The sequence below is a fragment of the Cuculus canorus genome, chromosome 4, assembly GCF_017976375.1.
Source record: "Cuculus canorus isolate bCucCan1 chromosome 4, bCucCan1.pri, whole genome shotgun sequence".
Classification (NCBI taxonomy): Eukaryota; Metazoa; Chordata; class Aves; order Cuculiformes; family Cuculidae; genus Cuculus; species Cuculus canorus.
In genome coordinates, this window is record NC_071404.1 from 65,163,294 (window position 1) to 65,188,399 (window position 25,106).

Here is a 25,106-nt window from a genome sequence, read left to right on the forward strand (position 1 = left end):
CAGCTCAAAAATCACAGCACTAGACTTGTGCATACCACGATCTGAAACCAAAATAGTTCAGCTTCACCTCCAACTTACTTTGAGGAACAAGCCAAAAAAGAAAAAAAGACATTAGAAAGATCCTTGCCCTTACTCAGTTCACACAAGAAAGAAAACTATCTCTCCGCCCCACCTCACAAAAGATATCATGAACTTACTTCACCAATTACATCCTGACCCTCCCCAGCAAATGCCTGCCTGCTGTACTCAAGGACACAAAAAGGAGGGGGAAGGAGGAGGAAGTCTCGAAGAAGGATTTTAGATGTCACAGTGGTCCTCAAGCTGGGAGACATGGAGTGGAGATGAAGCAATGGGTGAAGTGGCAGAGGAACTTCACAAATGAGGAAACCCCTGCTGTAAGCAGCAAGTTTTGGACTTGCCCAGGTTGGGAGCAGGCAAAAAAGCTCTGCCAGGGGACGGAGAGATCCTGCACTGGTAGGGAGGGTAAAAAGAGACAAAGAGCACTAAACCACTGATTTCAAATAGAGCACGAGGACAGGCAGGAAACATATCCTGGACTGGATACCAACAGGTTGCAGAGGAAGAGGGAAGGGGAAAAGGATATGAATGTTTTTGTTGCCATCAGAAAGACACTAAAAGTCCCCAACAATTTATACCGCCCCCGCTGGAATAGAAGGTGTCAGCACACCTGTGTCAGTCAGACTTTCACAGTTACACTAAGAAAAGATTGCAGGTCTTAAAACTGTAGATACTGTGCCGCACCTGCCCTCTTGACTGCCATGCACTGTAATGGTTTCACAGTGTACCACTATACTTGGAATACCTGAAGTTGAAAACTACCCACTTGATTCAAACCAATTTGTCACTAAAACAATTATCTAATTGAAAAGGTTCAGCTTTATTATGCTGAATGCACAAACTACATTTATGTGAATAATGATTATGGACTAAGACACAGACCATGTCTTCCTGCACTTTGTACTGTAACTTCCCGTTCCGTTTGTGCTAAGAATTGTATTTGAAATAATAATGTCAATGCAATGGAAGATTTGCATGAGCCTGGGGCAAATTAAAGAGCTTATTTTGTTACCTGGGCATGTGCTATACTGTTAAATGAACTGAAACTCCATTACTGTCATTGACCGTACCCCAGGTATAATTTATCCTTACATGCGTTGTAAAGTGTTCTATTAAAATGCTGTGCTAATTTAAGAACCGTATAACCAGAACCCCAGTATATGCACTTCAGATGTTTGTAAATAAGAGTTACTCTCAACCAATATATAGTCTGTATCTCAATCAATATTCTAAATATCTTTTTTCCTGTATCTTTCAAATAACAGATACAAGTTTCACACACAAGTTACAAGTTCCAGTGGTATGTTGCCAAGTAATCAAGTCAAGCTTTCCACTTCACATCTATTTGAATTAAATACAAAACACTTAAAAGACATGTTACAATTCTAATAAAAGAAAGCACAAAATCTAAAACTCGACCCCAACTTCTTTCAACCTTGATAATGAATTTCTTCTACCCCAGCCTGACCCATTTCCACCAAACTACCTGCTGTGCAAAAGAAAAACAAAAACTCCTACCTATTAAGTCTGTATGTTTATAAGAGTGCCTGAAAATACAACTCTAACATGAGCTAGCAAACAAGCTCAGCAAAGACTAAGACAACTTTGAGATGCAGCCCCAAGCAGTCAGACCATAAGAACAGGTTTTCCAAAGTTTTTGCATCAAATCGTGCAACAGACACATCCCACTCACACAGTCATACACTCCAAAACATACTTCACCATCAGAATCAAAGGCATTATCCTAATAGCCAGCATCTTTGTAGCAACAGCCATGGCAAGAAATATGCTGGGAGTGAGGCAAGTAGTGCTAGGTTCAGGACTTGTAGATTTGCTTGGAAGTAAAGCAGCTCAGCACAGCCACCAGCATCCAGCCCAGGGATGGCTGCTGAAGTCTTGCCTGCCCAAGTAAACTCTAAACACGCTCTAAGACCGAAACACACCACAGGATAAAGGGGGAGAAAACCCACAGGCTGCTGTGTACTACACTCACTAAGTTCCAATACCAGCATTAAGCTAAAAAAAAAAAAAAAAAACAAAAAAAAAAAACAAAAAAAAAACCCAAACAAAACCCACCAGGCAGCGTAGGTGGAGTTTTTCGTTTCCAAGAAGCAGCGAGTGCATCCGCAGCGCTGAGCCCTTGCCAGTACATTCCGTTTCCCTTTCTGCCACTCTTGGTTTTTGCAGTGCATCACTTCCTGTATTACTTTTGCACAAAGTAGTCTTATCAGCTGGAAGTGCAAAATAAAGATTAAACCACCAGTCAGCAGATGACATGGTCTGCACCTTTCTTCCCCAAATACACGTGCCCTTCTGGGAAAGTGGGAGTTAGTATTTCCAATAGCTGGGTGACTACCAGCTTTTGACGGGTATGTTTATTCACAAGGTAGGGGTGAAACAGAGACTTCAGCCAAACAGGACACTTTCCAAAAAGAAGCCTAGAATCAGTTTAAAGGAAATCGAGTTACTACTCACTTATCAGCCACTCTGTACACATCAAAACCCCCACACTTTTTATTATGCATTCTGTCTGCTGATGAATGAGTTGGAATCAACAAACTTTTTAAATCCCAATGCTGCTTTATTTGTCTTCCTTCACTACTGCTTCTTTTGTATAATCCTTGGACTAACATATGAACCTGCACGGAGCTTGTGAAAAGCCTATTAAAAAAGAGTGAGCATTATATATATATATATATATGTGTGTGTGTGTATACACACCTGTTCAGCCAGCTTTGTATTTAAATTAACGTATTTAGGCAAAATGCCCAACAGTAAAGTTCTACTTTTCTAACCCTCAAAGAAGAGATAGTTACTCTGTCAGCAACACTAAGTAGACAGTAAAATATTCAATGAGACCGTTTTCAAATTCCCACAGGAGATCCCATAGGAAACTGTCCCACTTTGCATAAATGACCGTTTTTGATGGGTGGAGAAAGGGTAGACTTAGGACAATTAGATGATCCTCTCCTGGGAAGAAGGGGGAGGGGGAAGTGAAACAACTCCCAGCCCAAGTTTCAGGCAAACAAGAAGCAGCTCTAATTCTTCTCCTAATTTCATTATTTGTATTACAGGCTCAGTGATGCAGGCAAAAAGGATCCTATTAATTTTTTTTAATATATACCCAGCACAGACAGACATAAAAAGGACAGGAACCACAATGAAGAGAATCTACATAATTGTTAATGGAGAAAACTGTCAAGTCTTTTACATTTTTTAAATTCAATTTATCTTATTTTATTCAACATATCTCCTCGAAGCATCTGTTATTGACAATAAAAATAAATAACAGAGAGATTTCAATTTTCTTCTTAAAAACATTTTGTAATGTACCATCTCCGAAAGACACATTTCTGCGACTCATGCACTCACTACAGTATTTAGAACTATTTTAGAAAAAAGAAAAAAGATCAGATTTTGGCATAGAAGCTAGGGAGCTGTCACTTTACTGCTACAAGAACTATTTCCATGTATTACCAAAAAGCATACAGTCTAAGCAGCTGTAATGCTAGAATGTGTTACAACAGATTGTGCACCAACTTCCTCTCGCTCCCTGTTCTTGGAGCAAGCAGCAAAAAGTTTCAATTCCTTTCTTCAAGCTGTGTGACTTGTGAAACAAAGTCCACAATCTTCTGCTGAATTACTCTGGCTTTAATCAAAGAATTCTTTCTTTGCACCTTCTTATGGTAGAAGATCAGATCTTGCCCATCTTGGAAAAATACATGGAAACCCATTAGAAGCCTCGGTGGCATTGCAGTAAACACGCAAAAAAGAAAGCAAGTTTCATTTCAGAATGCTGCAGAACTCATTAGAGAGCTTATACAGAACCTGGCTTGGCTTCCCTTGTATTTCTGAGAAGGGCAAGGAGAAAGAAAGGAAAAAAAACCCAAACTCTTCATCTTCTTGGCATGGTAGAAAGAATTCAAGAAAGCAATTAAATACGCAATCCCGTGTTAATTTCCAATACATATCATATTGTTCAAGGAAAGAGCACCACACTGGTGTTGAAAATACTTCAACATACTCAAAGGGAATAGGTAGCTTTGTTCCTGACACACATCAGACTCCCTTGCTTAGGCCCAGCAAGGGCAAGGATACTTCCAGCCTGGTCTGTGAAGCAGCCTCTGCCTTGGATCTTGACCAAACCATTTGGTCTGTGAAACCTCTTTAGGATCACTGCTCACGCTATCTGGCTGAGGGATCCATCCAAGGATCCTTCCTATATATCATTGTTCAGCTTACAGAGCAAATCCTTTTAGATACGTACGCATATCCTTTAGCTCAGCAGAAAGTAGGTGAGCGTGTCACATAGAGAGCAGGTACTGACCGCACCCTGGCAAACTGTAACAGCAGCCCCTGCAGCTTCTTGTACGAAACATCTAGCTGTTCTCAACAGGGCAGTAATTGCCTTTACAAGGAGAACGTGCACAACTTCTAACTTATTTGATAATCCAAATCAGACCCATGAGTTCCGAGTGTGACCTAAGCACCAAAGAACAGGTTGACCACTTGCTCAAAATGAGACAGTAAGGCCAACGTCTGCATTACCAACAGAGGGGAGGAGGGCAACAGCAACCCAAACAACAAACCTCACACTGCATGAAGAAAGAACCTGATACTATCAATATCTGCCAGCTCCTTCCCAATGCTCACCACAGCTCAAACCAAGAACACAGCGTACAGCCAGTTTCTACAATGAAACGCAGCTTTTCCTCCACCCGCCTACCCACACAGCTTCTTGAAGACAAGGCACTGATCTTTGCCCTTGAAGCCTCGATTATCAGGATTACAAGAATAAAATGACAGCAAATTCTTAGAGGTTTTCTGGGTTGTACTTTGCCTTCTAAAATGACATTTACTAGATTTTTAAGACTTACGGTAACCTCCGTGTTGTTTCTCCATAGAAAATACCCCATTTCCATAAACATTTGACACTGAATCCTATGTTACAATACAACTAAAACGGCACAAACGTCTTTCTAAGCAAATACATAATAGTGAGAAAAGAACACAGCAACGGTTCTTTCCCAGTTTTAACAGATATGAATGAACAAAATCTGCCCTTCTTCTGATTAAGAACACTTCTTCCCAATGCCATCACAAATCTTTTGACAGATTAAAAACTGCCCTCTGAAAAACAATTTGAACAACGCACCTTGCAAAGTCTAATCTACAACTTTAATAAAGCTCTTCCCTGTTTACGAGAAGCACTAACACATACAGCCTCTTAAATGATCATCAGATTCTCAAACTGTGCATTTTTCACCAAAGTTGAGAAACAATCAGAGAGCTGGAGCACCTCTGCTATGAGAGCAGACTGAGAGAGCTTGGGTTGTTCAGCCTGGAGAAGAGAGATCTTATAGCAGCCTTCCAGTACCTGAAGAGGGCCTACAAGAAAGCCGAGGAGGGGCTTTTTACAAGGGAATGTAGGGGTAGGATGAGGGATGAATGGCTTTAAATTGGAAGGGGAAGATTTAGAAGACATTAGGAAGAAATTCTTTATGATGAAGGTGGTGAGGCACTGGCACAGGTTGCCCAGAGAACTTCACTGGAGGTGTTCAAGGTCATGTTGGATGGAGCCTTGGGCAGCCTGGTCTGGTGAAAGGTGTCCCTGCCCACGGCAGGGGGGTTGGAACTGGATGATCTTTAAGGTCGCTTCCAAGTCAAACCATTCTATGATTCTAGCTTGCACTGCTGAATTTTACTCATTCCTCATTCAGATGCACGTAAGACTCCACAAAGTCACAAACTGCCAGCTCTTCCTTCAATGCCTGCTGTTCCCCACACCATGCTCATTTGACTTTCCAAGACTACAAAAAAAAAAAAAACCCTAAGTTTTACAATTTACTTTGTCAGGAAGTTAGATCAGCCTGGTGCACACCCGGGCTAGTGCAAGTAAGACATGTCAAAACGTACACCCAGATGTGGTGTGAGCAAGCAGTTGGACTGAATTGGATGCATTATCATAGACTACCTCTAAAACCACAACTTAATATTTTAACTGAAGTCAGGAAGGAACTGTAACTTGATGATTCAGACAAAACTCACGCACAGCTGGGATTACAAAATGATGAACTTCACTAAAATAGCCTATAAGATTAATACAATGCTGTGAAACAAAAAACTTGCCAGAATAGCGTTCACGAGGTGCCTTCTTTTCTAAATACTATGAAGGAGGAGAGACTTCATTTTTCACACTCTCTCCAAGCTGTAAGGCTCTAACAGAAGTCCTCAAATTAAGACAAAATATTCAAAAGAAAAGAAATAACCAAACCGTGATCGAGTCAGAATGAATTACCAGCCATCCCAGTGGGCATTTCATTGTACATCTTTGGGGAAGGTTTATGCACTTAACTTTTTCTGTGGGGTATTTAAGCTCCACACATCGTCCACCACACACTAGAAGCACTGGGGTGCTCAAGGAGCTCTGTCGGCATTGTTAGATGACATGGGCCAAGTCCCAAAAAATACAGAACAACCTAGAGACCAGTTCAGAGAACTGGTTACGTGGCTCTGTGGATATTGCATGTTCATAAAGATGCTATGACAAGTCCAGCTACTAAAGTAAGCTTAAAGTCCTTTTCTAAAAGGTCAAAAAGCTAGGGAAAACAGGGGTTTTTTTTCCCCTTTCATCATAAAACTTCTGTATAATTCCCTTTTTTCCACAAAGACCATTCCCTTCCCTGACTTTTTGAACTGTCTTTAGAAAACAGGTGTTGTTTACAACAATAACAAACACCCATCTGTGTGGGTGTGTTAATACACACAAAGGCAGGATAACTGAAACCTCTTCCTATATTTAGATCTGTCTGGTCAGCTTTAATTGCATAATTTAATCAAAACCCTCTCCAACGGAAACACATCCATATTCATCACAGGCATCAAAGGAAACATCTTTACAAACTATATCCTTTTACAAACCAACACATGGTCTCAGGCCACTTGTCCAATTGTTGAATTCCTCCTTTGGGAAGGGCACAGAATTTTATTTCTTTTTATCAGCTGAAAAAAGCATTTCCCTCCAATTCATCAGCACAGGGCGGGAGAAACTTCCTCCACAGGTGAGACGGGAAAAATTTACTCACAGGTCACTTTCAGGGATTTAAAAAAACCCAAAAAACATAGTTACAACTTAACATCTGCAGCATACAGGAAGACCTTTAAAAACAAAAAGAAAAATGTCCATCACCACTCAGCCATCAAAATTTTTGGGTAAAGCTCACAAAATGCAAGATGTGTTTTGTCTTCACAGAACAGCACAGCCTGGCAGAGACGGCATGGATTTATAATAGAAAGGGGTTTGTCAGCCCCAGCCAGAGTAGTGCTCTGTATTTTTAAGGGGAGAACCCCACTACGTGCACTCCCTTTACGCTCAGCTTATGCAGCCACTGCTCCTACAAATGATTCATTCTACCAAGAGCATGCACCAGTGCAGTTACATCAGCTGCATTAAACCACTTCTAAAGACTGCGACCCAGACCTCATTTATCAGAAATTAAGTAAAGATGTTAAATTACAGCTCAAGATCCCCAGCTTTAAAGCAGAATGTTTCACCAAAGCACGAGACAACAAAAACTGAGGAAGAAAAATTACTTATTCGCTAGTAAAAGTGTTATTAGGTCAAGCCTCAGCAAAGCAGAATAAACTAATGAAAATTAATCCAGAAGAAAGGAATGTCATTAAAATAAATAAATCTTTAAACAGATTAGTCCCCACCTACCATTTATACACTTAAAATAAGAATAGACTCCTCAGTTTGCCAATACTTAAGATATTTAAATGGATTTCATGAGATGCACACTTTTTAAAGGATTCCTCTAGCTTTCCTCATTTTTGCCTTATTTGCAAAAACTAAGGAGGTATTTTTTTTTTGCCATTAGAGGACCTTTAAAAGACTGCATCTTCATCACGTCTTTAAAATGTCAAAAGGCAGAGCAAAAGTTCGATGTTAAATTATGTGAAGTGTCCTGCAATTCACAACTACCATCCTGGACAGAGAAAGTGTTCAGAGATGATGCAGCTTTCCAAGCCAAGTTTATACAAGCCAGAAACAAACATCAAGATGTGCCAGATTTCCACTGTCCAATGAAACATCATTTAATTACAGCAAGCCATTAGAGGCCTTCTGACAACCAGGAGTGGACTTCAGATGACACAAAAACCCAGTCCTCCTGGTCCCCAGGACAGTGAGCAGCAGCTCTGCTACCACATCAGAGGAGAAATTCCCTGACAGGATCTTGATATTTGTCAAGCCACCCGTACTCACCAGACTCTTTACAAATGGAGGGAGCCAAGATCACAGTGTTTAGATATGCTCTTTCAAATTACACACAAGAAAATGAGACTATTTAAAGATTACAACTTACAGGCAAACACAAATTTATAGCAATCTTCCCAAGATCAGGTCAAGAAAGCTTTGGGTTTGTGTTTAAAACATACCAGGAAACACAGATCTAGGTTGATCAAGGCCATGTGAGGTACAAGTCTGAGCTTGCCTACACAAAACTTGAACTGCCTTCAGCTATACCACAATGTAATCCTAGAACAGAGTACAATTTCACCAATATTAAAAACTGTACTGGTGGAAGAATAAATTTTGACACACAACTACAAAGGTGTTTACACGGTCTCTTGCTTTTAAAAGCGTTTTCATCCAATTGTTCAACAGAACCAAAGGAACAATTCTTGTTTCAGCTGAAGACCAGGCATTAGGAGCACTAGCTTTCCCCTGAACTGGCAGGCATACTTGAAACAAAACAGGTATTGAATGTTATTGTGGTTGGAAACCAACAGCCTTCCAGGTGACAGTCAGCTCACCAACGAAGACCAAAAGCTCTGTTGTCAAGAGCATTTTAACCCAAAGACATCTACTAACTGTGACTGAATTTGCTGTCAGTGCAATTTTTCCCTGCCATACGTAAGCCTGTAAAACCTTGTCAACCGAAGGAGCACTGTGACGAAGAGTCTTGAGGTTGCTGCTCAGGAGACACAACTCCCATTTCCCTTGGGCAAGCTGCGTCCTCATGCCGAGCCTCAGCTTCTTCTGCTAACAAGTAGAGAACAAGACTCTTGAAAGCTACTGATTAAGAGGCAAGTATTAGACAAAGGAAGCCAGAGAAGTGACCCCCGGCACAAAACTTTTGCTGGCAAGACGGCATCAACACAGCTCAGTGAGAGAATGTGCCATTATGCCAGGCAACACTTCCACGATACGGAGGAAGAGGACAGTAAGACACTTGGCCAGAGGCAGCCCGCCATAAGCAAGAACCAATGACCACTGCGAGAGCCCAGAGGATCAAGGCACCGGGGCTGAGACTAGGGCACGTGCCAGCACCAGTCCACTCATCACAGCCAACAGAAGTGCCTCCTAACTACTGCCAACAGGGAACAGCAGAGCACAGACCAGAAGTCACAGACACCATTTTCCCCTTCTAAAAGCACACAACAAGGATGTGCCTATATGTGAGGAGGCAGAGAGATCCAAAAAACCTGTGGGATGAGGTAAAAGCTGCTGTCACAGCCCTGCGCCAGAACATCTGCAGAATCTCACATCAAACTTGTTTCTCATATTCCTGAGATCAAGGCTTTGGAGGGTTTAGTACAAAGGCTTCAACCCACAGATAGGAATCGATAACTCATACAGCACTTGGGAACCACATAGCTTGAAAGGAAGTGAGAGATATCCTCCTACATTGCTTACTGGGAATACGGAAGTTTTAAAATGAGTAAATGGCTGTGATCTATTTATCTGATCCTCTGGTTATTTGTAAGGATTTTATGATTTTGGAAGAGACATCAAGCCTCAAACGATTACTCAGTACCCTTTCCTTATCTGCAATCTCTTTTTTATTAACACAGCCGATATGAGTCTGCACAGGGTATCAAGGCAACTTTTTATTCACTCCACCATTATTTTCCAAGACCAGTTTAAAGTTTCAAAATTGAGGTTTTACAAAATTCCAGTACTGAGACACCAAAACACAGTATGAGACACTAAAACCAGTACTGAGACACCCAAACACAGTATTTCCCGAACACCACATGCTCTGCTGGGTCAGCAGCAGGCTAGCTAAAACAGCCAGAAAGCTTCCCAAATTTTCCACTGCTGCCTGCTACTGGGCAAAACAGTGATAGCTGTCCTAGCACAGAGGACAGAAGGACTCCAAGCCCCAAATACATCACAAAGTAAGACTGCAAGGATGAGCTTCCAGGACTTGAAGCTTTCCAAGACTACTTACTTCTAGGCTGAAAGCCAGCACACAAAAAAGGCACACAAAGATTTCAGACTCCTTGTCTTTAAGCTGGCAATCTAGAAGCCTTTGATTGTGGGGCTGAAACCAGTACTCCCCGATTCTCATGATAATAAGCCTTTAGGCTCTAAGGACCCTGACTACTGGCTGGCCTTGAAGACTGTGAGCCCTTGTGTCCTAAGTCAGGACAGGCACGAAGCTAGGCAAAGCTCTGATGGAAACCTGCCTTCATTCAGCATTACCAGACTTCAGCCAAAGCAGCCTGCCGCCAGCATTCCCAGTTCTCAACTGCTCCCAGTTCACAAACCACAAGAGATGCAGTGAGTCTGACCATAAGCCAGAGTCGCAGCTGATAAACTAGCAGGGACAAGGGCAAAGGGAACAGTTATCCAGGAAACTGTAGTAAATTGCCCTGGAGTGTTTATGCCAGTTATTTTAGGTGATGTTTTCCACATAGAACAAAATTTCAGAGGTCTGTAGGCAAGGCAGAAGGAAAAAAAAAAAAAAAAAAAAATACATTCGGGTTCCCGAGGGTCCAAGGGTCCGGGTAGTTCCTTGGCATTGCAGAAGGCTAGGAAGGGAATTCAGCGAGAACCTCGCTCCAGCACTGCCACTAGGGAAAATACCTAAAGCTTATACTTAAAACTTGTAGATAGTCTAATTCCTTTAAGTTAAGAAATCTATCACTATGACAGATGCTTGAAGATGTTAAATACCTAGCAGTAACACAAAAAAAGAGGTTTGAAGCACATTTACCATATACCACTAAAACAAGTGCTTTCCAAATTTCTTTTGGGAAAAGCAGACGGAAAGTCAAAAATGTCAAGTGACATCAGCAGTACTGCAGAACCCAGGAAAGCAGTGCATTAGGTTTCCCACACCTATTAGCTTCAGGTGCCCTAACTGCACTCACTGGCAACAACTTCTCATAACACCAGCCTGCTTTTACAGGAGAGATTTTAATGGATTAAATATTTAACTTTTCACTAATTTCTTGATAATGCTGCTAACAGTACATGGTCTGCCAGTTGTTTCAATTTCATCCTCTAAAGAAGAAAGGAAGGTAAACTTGGAGGACATTCCTTTCCCCATGAGGAAAAACATTTGTCCTGTCTCATACAGAACGTGCATATAGATATTAGATGTGCTCTGCTCTTACGGCTGGATTAAACTAGAAAAACATTTTTAATATAGCTTGCAGTTTATACCAGCAAAACAGCACTTGACCAGAAAACCTTGTCTAAGTGTTCCTTCCCACCCAATCCTCCCTCACCCCTGTAAGATATGGTGTATCATTAATCATTGTCGTTTTGCTGGCAATGTAACTACACTGGGGCTTTGTGATTGACGTGACTGTTGGCAGTCAAACCTCACCATGCTAATCACCAACAGAAGTATCTGGGAAAAGACCTGTAAATCAGACCTTTCCTTGGCAAGCATGTTAAGGAAGCCTTCATCTGGGAGGACTACAGTACAGTTTACAACTGGCTACCTCCAGCAGCTGCCTTGGGCCAGCTGCTAGAGGTCCACAAGCAGATGAGTAGCTCTAGCAGCTTGCTCCCACCCAAAGAGAAAAAATTTTCCTTTACTCCTTCGTGCCAGCTTTGATACTCCAACAACCCTTCCTCTCTGCTTACGCTCTGTCAGCCAATTCACCTTCCTACCGTGGCAAAACCAACAACAAAAAAACTGTTCTGCAGAACAGCTGGATCAGCTCAGAGCAGGACGAGCACAAGAGTCAACCACCCAGCATCTGCGAAGAAATCTGCAGCTGGGGTTGAGAGGAGCCAGACTGTTTTAAAAGAGTTCTCTCCATCTTGCAGAGCTTCCATTCTCCTAATTTTAAATTACACCCAGGACAAGGATTGCTAACAGCTAGAGATGAGTACTTCAATTTGCAGAACCTCATCTCATCCCCAGAGCAATGAGCTCTGCCCCAGCCAGTACTGAATAACCGAGTGTTTCTGCAAGCACTTCGATCCCCCTCTGCTACCCATCTTCTGCTCCAGATAACTAGACAGCAGTTTTCGTTCACAAAAACACCCAATGATTTCATATCTATCTGCCCCAAAATACCGTACACAATAGAGTTATAAACTAAGAATATTTATACAAGATTTTCCAGATGAAATTACACATTACAGAAACTGTAACTACATTATCTTAAGTTTTTAAGTTAATAAAGACAAAGAGTTTTTGTTTAGCTACTAAATCCAAGTGGAAGCACTTGACACTGATGCTAGGATAATAAAAAGCCTGTTATTAAGTATGCCAGCAGTGGGCAAATATGCAAAACAGGAAAACATAATAGCCAAGACAGCAATCTACATGTAAGCCAGGTTTTCCAAGACATTCAGCAAGTTCAAAACTCACATTTCTCAAAATAGTATACTTTGTCACTGCATTTAACAGGCATGAAGGCATAACCAATGTCTGCTTTATCTATCTATCTATCTATCTATCCATCCATCCCTCCCTCTCTCTCTCTCTCCCTGTCCTCTCTGATTAAAAGGGATAAGTGTCTGATGAAAGGACAAAAGATCAAGAGACTGCATGAAGGGAGATGAAACTCCAGTCCTGAACATTGGAGATTCATGGTAAGACCTCAGTAAATTTACACAAGTCAAGTCTTTGTCTCCCTCATCCCCCTCTTCCCTTCCAGTGCAGGGAAACACACGCTTTAGCTGTGCTTGAGATTCCTGAAAAACTACACATTTGAAGTTAAACCAGTGTAATCATATTATGCATCTAACAATCCCTAAAGCCATCACCTACATGTTGTCAGGTCTATAAGAAGGTGTAGGTAAATTTCAAATCTACTTTCATCATTGCTGTGACAAAACAATAATGCTGTTTTCATACAACTGGAAAAAAAGAAGCTGTCTGGAGATGGTCCTGGCCAGTCTAGGTGGCCCTGCCTGAGCAAGGGGTTGGACCAGATGACCTCCAGAGGTTCCTTCCAATCTCAACCATCCTGTGATGTAAAGTTCTCAAAACAACCACCTGCTAATCATTTGAAAAGAAGATTTTGGTCCACATCAGAAAATCAACTGGGTCAGGAAAACTGGATAGAGCTCTGCTTGCCTCAGCACAAACACAAAATTACATCAAGTGCTAGGAGACAGAGGTAGGGACCGAGCACTACTCTGCATAGGCAGAGTCTCGAGAGAACTGTTTAAATTTTTAAAGTGTCAAACTGAAGAGATTCAGTGATGTTAATAAAAAACACATACATTTCAACAGAGGACAGATTTGTGGAGAATTCTACAAGGAAGAGACTCTCATATGAAACTATGAGGAAAATCTTAATCAGATCACTGTTTCCCTGACTTTGATCACTTCACCAAGTCCTATTTAAAATAGTCTGTGATCTTACTACACTTCTTTTAAGAATTTCAAATCCAAATCAGGGAAAGCAGAAAGCAAATCATAGAAAAACACTATGAGAAATAATCCCTCTGCAAATTTTCAAAGTTGCCTCACTCATCCTTCCTTCACTGCTTCTACTCTTGAAGTTTGGCTTCATGTATGGCTCCCTTCCATTAAAATGCAAGTCATTCATCCTCATCAGTGTCACCTTGCTTCACACACAGCCCTGGTGACGAAGCCACTTTTCCACCTCTTTTTTCACTGCTTGTGGGCTACTGAAAGAATCTGATCTACAGAGGTTCTCATACCATGCTTACCACTATAGCACTGGACAGCTTAAGCAACCACGACTAACCTTTGTCACATTCACCTAGTGTTTGTCTCCCAGCCTTGCAAAACCAAGATGGATGGACTTATTTTAGTCTACATTGAGTAAGGTCAACAGGAAAAAAAAAATGAGACAACTTGTGGTTGTACGAACCTGAAGAGAGAAAGTCCTACGTAGGTTAAAATAAAACCAAACCAAAACCACCTTCCCCAAACTAGATCTTGGTCAGGAAACCACAACAGTGGTAAAAATACATCAAATTTCACAATGGAGCATTTAGATATCAAGCGACAGATCTTTCATTAAACAGAACTGTGATTCATTGATGAGGCAGTTCAAGTAGTTTTTCAGGATGTGAGAGCAGAACCAGCACTCTTAAGCAGATGCCAGTGGCCTAACGTGGAAGCAGCTTTCTTGTTTTATACCACACAGCTCAGACACCCTTGGAACAAAGACAGTGGGCCAACAGCAAGCAACAATTTTGTCCTACAAAACACCAGCAGAGTTAGTTTTGCAACATCTTGGGAAGAACAGACATAAAAGAAGGAAAAAGAGTTAAAAAAACAAAAAACCTCAACCTGTGCACTTTTGCCATTGTCCAGCTTTCTAATATACAGGGACACCACAGAGAATTAAACCATCAAGGGAAAGAGCAGGAGATGTCAGTTCCACGCCACCTCCGAACTCTCACACATACTTCTAAATTTATCTAGGAGAAAATTTCTGAGAACCCTCTTGCGCTGCCTTAGGAAATACAGCTCATTACAAGCCACATATTTTGTCACTCGACATGTCAGCTGAATGGAAGTCCTTATTAATAAGAGAAGAGCAAGACAGCAAGGACATTGCATTAATTCCTCCCACAATGATATCCAAATGAAACCTAACAGACACAAAGGTGAAATGTATCAGTAGAATAAAGTCAAATATGCAGCTTATTAACAGCATCTGACCAAACAGCAGATGCTTCCTCCTCCTATCGCCCTCAGAAACACATTTAAATGGAAGCCACAATTTGTTGCAACATGATTCTCCAGTTATTTACTTCATCTTTAACTAAAATTGATTTCATGCTTTCAAGCATTTAAGAAGCATTTAAGTATTTATATATAAATAGTTATTACATGCGCACACCTTCATAAATTTACAGGCACTTCTCAATTATATATAGGTTTAGTGTACTTTTATCTGATCCAAATAATTTAACTTTCAACAGCAGTGAATGTTAATGTAGGCGTTCCTATGTGCCCATGCGCACACAGCATACCTGTCAAGTGTGAATAACTCTACATACACACCAGTGCATGAACAGAGTATCTTTAAGAGTCTCACGCCGCAGTTTCATCACACTACGCCAGAGAGAATGCTACTATTAGTGTCAATGCCCTAAAATGCTTGCAATCAGAAGCCTGAATTTAAGAAAAATATCACCAGAAAATAACTTTCAAGTAAACAGAGAAGAATGAGATACCGATTCCCAATACTGAACACAGTGAGGAAAAAAACTATAGTCACTGCACGTCCCAAGCAAGCTGAAGGTAAAGGTTTCCCTGCATTCATAAAAAACTTTTTAGGCTGTTACATAAGTGTCAAGTGTCAGTTCTGAGTGCACACATGCTTTTTTTGCTTTCATCTAGCTAGACAAGTTTTCAAACATCAGTCTTGCAACCTCTGTAGAGGAAACTCTAACACTGTAAATCCTGAAACGCAACTTCTACTCACACACAAAATCTGTTTTAAGAGGATACATTTTCAGCTTCCCTTCTAGCCACATTTGCGAGTACATGAAGTAGGTCCATCAGTCAAAGCTGGAGTGCAGACATGATTCTTATACCCGTGCTGGGGACAGAAGCAAGGAGACATTGAAAACCCTCACAATTCTGTCTATAATCACTTTAGTACTGTAATACCTTTTTAACGGGTAACTTCTTTCCAAGTAACCCAATATTGGATTGATACGCTGCACAGATCGCTTTGATGTGGATTAGCATTTTAATGATTTTAATGACAAAAACTTGCAAGCTAAATACTTCTGACTACCACTAAGTGCTATAATTCAGACTGTCTATACTGACTTATTCAGACAGTCTCATCTGCTGCCATGTTGGGAAGAGCATTCCCTTTACAAGCACAGAAATATGAAAAAATGCTTCAGAAAATACTGGTGAACCACATTAATGATTTGCTTACATGCTAAATCGACATAATAGTTGCCTTCGGATGATAACTGCTTTGAACAGTGCCTAATTGTAATGACAACGTGTATAAAGGCAAGTTTAAAAATAATTTAGTTTCCTCCTCGTACTCCAGACTTCACCTGTGCATGCTAGGGAAAGGGTGAGGGAAGAACAAAATGACAAAGACTGATGACATCTATTCCATTATCACTCCCTCAAGTGGATACCCCATATTTGAATTAAAAGTGACATATTGTTCACAACAATTACAGAGCTAAGTTAGGATGACTGAATTGTGCAAGCGTCCAGAAAAGCTGTATTGGTCGGGTTCCCTGCACTGGGAAGTCTAGAGGAAAAAAAAAAGCAAAAAAAAGCTTCAACTCTTAATCTAAAGTCAGCTTTTACACTGTCTCCCAAGATGCAGCACTTGCAACAAGAGTACAGCCGAGCAAAGGGATCCATGCTCATAGAAGATCCTTCATAATTTAATGATGGCTCAAGCCAGCAACCATGTCACACACAAAGTGGCACTACTGGGGACAGTACATTGGTCACACAGCTGTGCAACACTTCCCCCAAAGCAATTCCAGAGCCACAGGACCTTATACACATCCTCCCTCCTTCACAAAACCACATAAAAATGGACTCGGCTACACAACTCAGCAGAGTTCAGCCTTACGTGCACTGAACACTTGACCTCACCCAGTCTAATCAGAAATAGCGTGCTCCATTTTTGTTCCTGTTCAACTAAGAGGCACCTCCAAAGCCAACACACGCAGGTGTAAAACCGAAGCAGGAAGAGATCCTCTAAAATCTGGGTTCATGTTGAAAAATGCTTTGCATTCCTTGAATTTAGCCTGCTTATTTTACAAAATGTTTGGCTTCTTTATCCTGTTAAAAAACAAAGATGCTCCAACTCAAATACACAGAAAATTGAAAAGCTTCTGTAATACAAATTAACATTTATCTGAGGAGGAGGGTACAGATCTTTGTGGTAGCCATTAGGAGCCAAAAGCATCCTTCTCCTCACCGCTGAATCCATCCTCTGCAAAACCCTTCACAAAAGGCCAAATCTAACATTTTCCCTGGTGTTCCTGAATCTTGAAGAACAGTGACATTCTAATGGAAATAGTTGTACAACAGCCTCCACAGATACAACTCTTATCAATTAAAAAGCATCAATTTAAAATAACTTATTTCCCATGCCAAGTGTAAACCACTGTCCTAACTTAAAAATCCTCTATGTTGTTTTAAAGTAACTCCATCTTAGCTCATGCAAAATCACTAGAGAAGTGCAAGACGCCTGCGCACATGAGCCTTGAAGTCACCTGCAGTTCAAGCCACATTTGTCAATTTAGTGGTCGTGTTTTAAACTTGAATTTTCTGTTCAGTGCACTTGACAACTTCTAGGAACCACATATCTTCATTAAGACTTATATGCATTCAATTTTTTGAGATGCTGTTATAACCCAGAAAAAAAGGCCAGTGGAAGAATACCAGTCTGCAGATATTAAGAGGGAAACAAGCAAAGCTCTTATAAGCAGGACAGGCCTTTCCCCACTCTGACAGCACAGCTAGGCAAATTTCTCATTAAAATCTAAACCAGAAATAAAATAAAAAAAAAAGTAGTGTAACTGCTTCACATAACGCAATTTGTGAAACCTGATTTTCATTTTCATAGATTTTATGGCTCACTTCAGTACAGTAGTTTCATTTATTCATATGCACTGAACAGCATGACAGCTCCATATCCACATTTTATAAGACACTGCACCCCAAAGTGAGCTTTTTATTCTTTTACCTGACACACTCAGAAAGCACCTGTGCTAAAGCCCATTCTGTTGAGAAGCAGCTGAACCTGGAGACTAATGTATCTCTCACCACTACAGACTATTCATTTTCCTCGCTTATCTTGTGTCCCTCAGAATTATTTTTTTTTTGTTACATTTGTAACTAAAAATAAGAGGTATTTCTTTCTTGCCTGAGAGAAGCTCAGGAGATGCAGTGCAGAGTTCACACCAATCCAGGTATGAGGTTGGTTTTAACCACTAATACACGCAAAGCCTCCAAATCACCCAGCAGCACACTGAGGAGTAGAAGGAATAAAAAGGATTTTCAGCAGGATTTTCCCAGCACACTTCGCAGTGATTTTATCAGCAGAACCAGCGTGATCTAAGTTGTTTAATACATAATAAATGCTTTACTATTTGTGGTGTGCTACTTTCTAAGCTATTCAGTGCAGAAACATGAATGTGAAGGCACAGCTGCCTTCCCTAAGAAAAGTAGAGCAACCTATGCCAACACATATTCAAAATTACAGTCTCTGTTCTAAAATTAGTTTGGTCATATATTTCAAGATATGACTAAGATGCTCAGTCTTACTCAAGAACTCAAATCTGCAGGAACACTGCAACAGGCAATTGCAAACTTCAGCAGAATAAAAAGACTAGGAAAAAAAACCACACCAAACCATTAGTTTGTTCGCCTTTTTGTCCCTTTGATACGCAACAGCACAGTCTGCAAGTGAAGTCTAGCTCATTTTGAGGCTTGAGAAAGGATATATAAAATTCAGAGATATCCACTCCCAGTCACTTCCCCCAGACACGCCTCCAAGCTGCACATGCCTTCATCTATTTCACTTGCTAATGACTGCACGAAAAAGGTTAAGAGTCAACCTGAATTAGTTCAGTATTTATTCTTCACGGGGCCAGAAACTTTAATTTCAACTACTCTCTGCATAACTTAAATAATAAACACAGTGCTCTTTTTATTTGATTCTTAAACCACCCATATCTGAAGCACAATAGGACATGTCACAGACACTTGCTTTGCTTCCCTTATAGTATGGTTTAATTATGATGACTGAACTAACGGGCTCACATCATAGACTTTTACAGGTTGACCCCATGTCATCCTGATGTATCATTTTGCACCAGTTCAGTGCTGTAAATCAATTTAAGATCTCCAGCAGGTTGAAAAGGCTGGTAATGATGCTTTCTCTGCAGTCTCTGGGGACTCCACATTATACACAACTTACATTATTTATAAAGCTGAGATGATGCCTCCATTAGGCTTGTAAGACTACTCAAATGAGCTTTTATTTTACACACACAACTTGGGCTTCACAGAGCAAATACTGGCTATAGGCAATAGGCAAACTCTTCATTTTTTAAGTTTAAATCTTTATACTGAGCAAAGAAACTCATCATTTAATCTGAATTATTTCCCAGTATTCAGAAACACAAGCAGTACTTTCACTAACCTTTGTATTGCTTTTCTTTATGTTCAGCTCTTTACTTAGTGTCCAAACTACAGAGGAAAAGCAAACACTAAACTCATCAGCTTTCAAACACTGGATTTGATAGTTAATATTTATACAGAGAGATCTCTTGTTTGTTTATTCAGTCACTTTTCTCAAATGTATTGGATCATCACATCTTCAAGGGTACACAAAAAGGCAAGTTGAACAGGACAGAGTAAGAAAAAATGTATTTGATTACATACCCAATAGTTGATGGGGTCAAAACCGAAGAAAGGACAAATCCTTACCCTCAGGGTAACCTGATCACACCTTGAACTGATCCTGTCTTGTAGCTGAGGAAGCCTTCTGAATCGCCCAAATCAAGGGAAATTTCTCTGAAGCACCTACTTACAGCCTGAAGTAAACCGCAAGATTTCACCCCAAAGACCAGAGCAAGAACTTAAAAAAGTGCTAGATATCTTTCATTTTCACACTGATGCTCTTCCAGTCCCAGTAAACAAGCTAGCACTCAAAACGTGCACTAACATCCAATGAGAACCTCTAAAAAGCTTCATTACACCACTCTTCCATCCAAAAGCAAAAAACTGAAACAAGTATTAATCAGTTGCAACTAACGAACTCTTATCCCATAATTCGACAGAGTAACCACTGACAAGTAAAAGAAAAATTAAGTCAGAGTTAATACCCCAGGCTCCCTCACATGATTTGCTCCTATTGTTTGACAGGACAAGGTGCAGACAGTCAGCCCCATGAAGATCAGCAGAATTACAGACACACGCCTGCAAAGAGAAGTGGTCTCTGGGGACTGGGCTAGCTTCAGCTTCAGTCTTATTCTTGAGTGCTGCTTAAAAACACACATATTCAGGGGGTAAAAATCAAAGTTTTCTCTTTCAACTTCTCGGTTCAAACCTCTTTTGCACGCAATCCGCTGTGATGTGTTTGAAATACAGCTTTTTCCTCAGCATGTTAGCTTCGAGATGCGGTATCTTTAAATATTGACATCCATTAAACACTGACATGTTTCGCACAATGATCTTTTCCATTTGCCTGTATCTGAAATACACATTTACTTCTCCTCCTCCCCACCTGGATCTAACAATACCCCTCCTTCCACGACTAAAGCTGATATCTTTTTTTGCATGCAGTGAGCATCATTTTTTCCCCTGAAATACATCAAAATTGTAATTCTTTTTCAGAAGAGAGTCTAATTACTCATATACTGTAAAAGCAATCCATAAGGTCAGCATGCATATCTTCTTCAGATTGATCTACTAACAAAAGAGCAAGCCCAGCAACCCTTTCCCAGGCAGAACTCCCACTGACTTCAGTTTATAGAAAGAAAAAACATCAGGATTTGGCCCAGATCCTTTTGAATGCATGACTGAATATTTCCACACCAGTAAATTTTAATAAGCTTTAAAGATCTATATTCGGGATAAGATTATTTGGCTGTAGTATACGAAGAAACTGTATCGAGGAGGGGAAAGATCTCATGCATCCAAACCTTCTAATAAGAGGAGAAAAAAAATTAAGTGAACTTTCCTTGACCTCCAAGCAGAGATTTGTCATTAAAAAAGGAGGGGAAGGGGCTGCAGGAAGAAAGGAAAGGGAGAAAAACACACACACTAACCGGACAGGGAGAGGGATGGGCCGAGGGAGGAGGAGAGGGGCTTTTTTCCCCCTAAGCCAAAAAAAAAAAACAAAAGAGGGGACTTGCCCGGGGTCGGGCGGACTCCGAGGGGGAAAATGGGAGCTGGACGGGGACCGGGCTGGTGGCGGAGGGAAGGGTTCTCCCTCCCATGGGCCCGACCAGGCACCTACCCACGAACTTGGGAGGGGAGAGAGGCCGGCAGGGAAGCAGCCCTGCGTCTCCCCGGGGCTGCCGGAGGGAAGCCATCATGCGGGGAATAGGAGAGCAAAGCAGCGCTCCCCCCCGCATCCTGCGAAGGAGAGCTGAGCAGCCCCCGGGGAAAAAGCGGAGCGGAGCACCCCGGGAAAAGGAGAACTGAGCAGCCCCCCCAGGAAAAAGGGGAGCTGAGCCCCTCCGGAGGGGAAGGGGAGACGAAACCACGGGGAAAAAGGGAGCCGAGCACCCCGGGGGGAAGGAGAACCGAGACCCCGGGGGAGAAAGCAGCTGAGCCCCTCCGGGGGAAACAGGAGAGCTGAGCCCCTCCGGGAAAAGGGGAGCTGAGACCCCCTCCGGAAAAAAGAGAGTTGAGTCCCCCAGGGTGGAAAAGCAGCCGACGACCCGGGGGGGAAGGAGAGCTGAGCCCCCGCAGGAGGAAAGGGGAGCCAAACCCCCCTGGGGCCCCCCCGATGGAGCCGGGAGGGGAGTCCGGAGGAGCAGGCACGGCGGGGAGAAGCGAGGGGATGCAAAGTTGTTACCGGGTGCCGGGCGGCAAGGAAGGGGGGTGGGGGGTCCCGATCCCGGCTGAGCAGCCCCCGCGCCTGGATCGATCCGGTCTCGGCGGCGTCAGCGAGTCGGAGCCGCCCAGCCGCCGCTCGCCCCGCTGCCAGCGCCGCTCACTCACACACACACACACACACAGAGAGAGAGAGAGAGAGAGAAAGAGAGCGAGCGAGAGAGAGACACACACACACGCACCGGCCCGGCAAGGGATCCTCTCCAAATTCGCCGCCCCGCTAGGAGCGCTGCGCCCGGAGCGCGGCGGAGCCGGAGTGGTTTTATTCCCCTCCCTCCATCTCCTCCTCTTCCTCCTCTTCCCGGTGCCTTAGTCCCAAGGGCCCGGCCACGTTTGCTGGGAGGCTCTCGGGGCTGGCGGAGGTTTGAAAGGCGCAGCTTTACCCGCTGGAGAGCGGCCGAGATGCTCCGGTTGCCGGGGCTTTAAGGAAAGCTCCGCATGTACTGCAAGATTTGCAATTAAAGTTGATTCCTGCAGCGCTGTGATTGAACTGCGTTCCTTCCCGCCTCTTGCTTACAGGCGGTTCGCCGCCTGACTTGGTCTTATTCTTAATTTTGAAGTAATTGCTGCAATAGCTCCCGATAACAGACCACCCTTTGTCCGCAGGTACCGTACATGCAGATCTCATCCCGGCCATAGGAGCTGCTGCAGTCACTCCTAATTTATGCAAGTAAACCTGCTGAAGTGCATGATGTTCATGGAATCATAGAATCACCAGGTTGGAAAAGACCTCTTGGATCATCGAGTCCAACCATTCCTATCTGCCACTAAACCATGTCCCTGAGCACCTCGTCTATTCGTCTTTTAAATGTCTCCAGGGATGGTGACTCCACCACCTCCCTGGGCAGCCTCTGCCAGTGTCTAAGGACCCTTTCTGTGAAAAAAATTTTTCTGATATCCAGTCTGAACCTCCCGTAGCACAGCTTGAGGCTATTCCCCCTTGTCCTGTCCCCTGTCACTTAGGAGAAGAGGCCAGCTCCCTCCTCTCCACAACCTCCTTTCAGGTAGTTGTAAAGAGCAATAAGGTCTCCCCTCAGCCTCCTCTTCTCCAGGCTAAACAACCCCAGCTCTCTCAGCCACTCCTCGCAAGGAGCTGTTCTGGAGCCCCTTCACCAGCTTTGTTGCTGCTTTTCTCTGGACACACTCCAGAGCCTCAACATCCTTCTTGTAGTGAGGTTCCCTGTGCAATCAGATATACAGTAATGAAGCCTCACCCCTACAGCTCTCCTGAAATGAATGTGAACTGTGTTTGCATCTGCAAGCGTCTGCTTGGAAGTCGATCTCGCTGAAAGTCTGCAGCCCACCCGAGGGATGGTGAGTCTCTCTACCTGCTGTGTTTCCAGGAATCGTTACAGGACTTCGATGAGCACAGCATGAGTAGGGTTGAACTGAAACTAATGCGTCCACAAAGACTTTTGCTTTTACCCAGTCATCATTCCTGAAAGGAGATATGAAGTAAGAAGTGCAAGGTATTTCTACATGGCAAAACATTATGATGATACACCTATACTGATGTAATTGTTTTGCTGTACTTATGCCAGTAAATATTCCCGTGCCTGTGAAGTTCCAGGTATCGCATTAACTCAATTTTAAAACCCAGCAAAACTGAGGCACAGAGAAGTTAAGGCGCTGAGAGTTTTGCCATACGCACATTAGTCCTGGACTTACCCACCTGCCCACCCAGGTGCATTACGAGTCTGAAGATACAGAACTGGAATGGCACGTTCCACAGAAGGAGCACGACAGCAGTGGTAAAAATAGCCAGGTTTATGGCTGTGAAGCTATTGGCACTGCTTTCTTACTTCAAAATCTGAAATTCATCCATTTCTTTGTCTGATAAACACTACATACATTGCAAACAGGGAAATTATATTACATTGTTAAGTAACGTGCTATAACAGAAGTGTAGTGAGGAATGCCAAATGATGCCACAATATTGAAGAAAGAAGCCTGGAATAAAATTAGTATTTTACTCCTTTTGAACCTTACAGGATTCAACATGAGTGAACTTTGGTAATCAGCTTTAACTTGCGTTTTGTGATTGCACTGTACACAATTTCAGGTAGCAAGTAAACTTTTCTTCTTATGTGCTATCACACACAGTTGTAGTGCGACACTGGCCTGCAGATAAAAAACAGTAAAGGTTTATCTCAAGGCAAACTAAAATGTCTTTAAGTTTTGTCAATATAATGAAGATATTTGCAAGCAAGGTACATAAAAAAACATGAGACTGCCACTGTTTTTTTGTACTGTGGTAATGCTTAAATCAGGGCCAAGCATCCTGGGTCAAGAGTGGTGGATACAGCAGTAGTATCTGCCCCTAGACCTTGGCAGTCTTGATCCAGTCTGACACAGAGAAATACTTGGAAGTGGCCTTACATGTGCCGGAGCTCTGCTCTGCAGGCTGACTTGGCAGGACTGGGCCGGTGGCAAGCTCCATCCGCTGGATCCTTGTTGCTCGAGTATCTACACAGCGCATGATTCACACTAACCAGATATGACAAGAAGATAATTAAGGAAGCACTGCAGTTTGTCAGGTGTCTTGTTAGAACCACATTTTTACTGCTTTTGTTGTTGTTAGGATTGACTGGTTGGTTCACTTTGGCATGAGAGAATTAAATTATTTTCTACTTACGTTGAGGCTTGGGGAGGATCAAATTAATATGCTCCTTTACCTAAAAAGGGTTATAAAACAGCCTAGTGTGGCCTTTCACTGATGTTTACTAACTAGAACGGTTGTTCTGGAGAGAGCTGGTTAGAACCGGCTTCAGACAGATCAGTTGCGTGAGAAGACCAGAGGGCTAGCAGAAACAGCATGCAATGGTCAATCTGCCGTGGGGCTTCCCTGGCCAGGCTGTTTTGGTACACAGCCATGTCAAAACTTCACATTTGCCGTCCACTTTAGGATGTTCAACTCATAGCTAACTGTCCAAACCCATTCCTCTGTGTCTGACTGGTATCAGCAGTGTCTTACCTGTACATTCACCACTTCTAACTCCATTGGGTACTTTTAATATACCCCAAGTAAACATCAGTAGCATCTGCTTCATTTTCTGAATAACATAAGGAAATTGAAAAATTTCATGTACACTCGGGTACCTAGCTTGATGCTACTCCTACAACAGTGTTTCTCCTGTGCATTGGACTGAATAACCTTGCTACCTTAAGAGATAAAAGACTATTTTTTTCTCTGCGACTACATAACCATCCAGAGTGGTG

General features: G+C 42.3%; 1 protein-coding gene across 4 annotated transcripts in view; it reads right to left on the minus strand.

Moving 5' to 3' along the window:
- SMAD1 (SMAD family member 1) overlaps positions 1-22,323 on the minus strand; it is a 56,618-nt gene extending 34,295 nt beyond the window's left edge. Inside the window, exons 1-2 of one of the 4 annotated variants that reach the window (XM_054065140.1) lie at positions 21,850-22,014; positions 2,155-2,309 (exon numbers count right to left, since the gene is read on the minus strand). The gene's annotated coding sequence lies outside the window, so the exon portion shown is untranslated. Of the gene's footprint in view, positions 1-1,795; positions 2,035-2,154; positions 2,310-21,849; positions 22,015-22,069 lie in introns of those variants that run through there. The other 3 variants (XM_054065141.1, XM_054065142.1, XM_054065143.1) reach the window with 3 other exon arrangements.
- Between the last annotated feature and the right edge of the window lie 2,783 nt (positions 22,324-25,106).